Source organism: Alligator sinensis, unplaced genomic scaffold (genome assembly GCF_000455745.1).
Source record: "Alligator sinensis unplaced genomic scaffold, ASM45574v1 scaffold448_1, whole genome shotgun sequence".
Classification (NCBI taxonomy): domain Eukaryota; kingdom Metazoa; phylum Chordata; order Crocodylia; family Alligatoridae; genus Alligator; species Alligator sinensis.
In genome coordinates, this window is record NW_005841870.1 from 436,779 (window position 1) to 437,777 (window position 999).

The 999-nt window shown below is 48.8% G+C and overlaps 1 non-coding gene across 1 annotated transcript; it reads right to left on the minus strand.

The window, feature by feature from the left end:
* Window positions 1–599: 599 nt before the first annotated feature.
* TRNAA-UGC lies at window positions 600–671 on the minus strand. The gene has a single exon. It is a non-coding gene; the product is annotated as a tRNA-Ala (tRNA).
* Window positions 672–999: the final 328 nt, after the last annotated feature.

Genomic DNA, 999 nt, shown 5'->3' on the forward strand with positions numbered 1-999 from the left:
AGCCCTTAACCACACGAGTGGCCCTTCTCTGGACTCTCTCCAGGTTATCCGCATCCCTCTTGAAGTGCGGCGCCCAGAATTGCACGCAGTACTCCAACTGCGGTCTGACCAGCACCCGATAGAGGGGAAGTATCACCTCCTTGGATTTATTCATCATGCATCTGCTGATGCACGATAAAGTGCCATTGGCTTTTCTGATGGCATTGTCACACTGACGACTCATGTTCATCTTGGAGTCCACTAGGACTCCAAGATCCCTTTCCACTTCCGTGCCACCCAGCAGGTCATTCCCTAGGCTGTAGGTGTGCCGGACATTTTTCCTCCCTAGGTGTAGCACTTTGCATTTCTCCTTGTTGAACTGCATTCTGTTGTTTTCTGCCTACTTGTCCAGGTCTGCTTGCAGCTGTTCCCTGCCCTCCGGCGTGTCCACTCATCCCCATAGCTTTGTGTCATCTGCAAACTTGGACAGAGTGCATTTCACTCCCTCATCCAAGTCACTGATGAAGACATTAAAGAGTATCGGTCCCAGGACCGAGCCCTGCGGGACCCCACTGCCCACACCCTTCCAGGTCGAAACCGACCCATCCACCACAAAAAAGTGGAGATGCTGGGGATCGAACCTAGGACCTCATACATGCAAAACATGCACGCTACCGCTGAGCTACATCCCCTTTCAAGAATGGGATTGTGAGGGGGGATTCAAACATGAAAGGATTGAATGGTACAGGTGAAATATCTGAAAGCTATGACAAAATATTTTTCCCCAGCCACCCATGCTTTCAAAAATAGGTGTGAGGGTCAACATCATCACTTAATGCAGACCAAGTTCAGACTATATCTATTCCACAAGATCTTGTGTCGTTCAGCCATGATACTTTCCATCTACTTCAAGGAGTGGCACTGAATAACTCTGAAGGTTGTGGCTAGTCTACCATTAAACATAGCAGCTGAAATGTTGGGAGAGACCTGGTGGGTGAGATTACAAAACAGGAGTCTAAA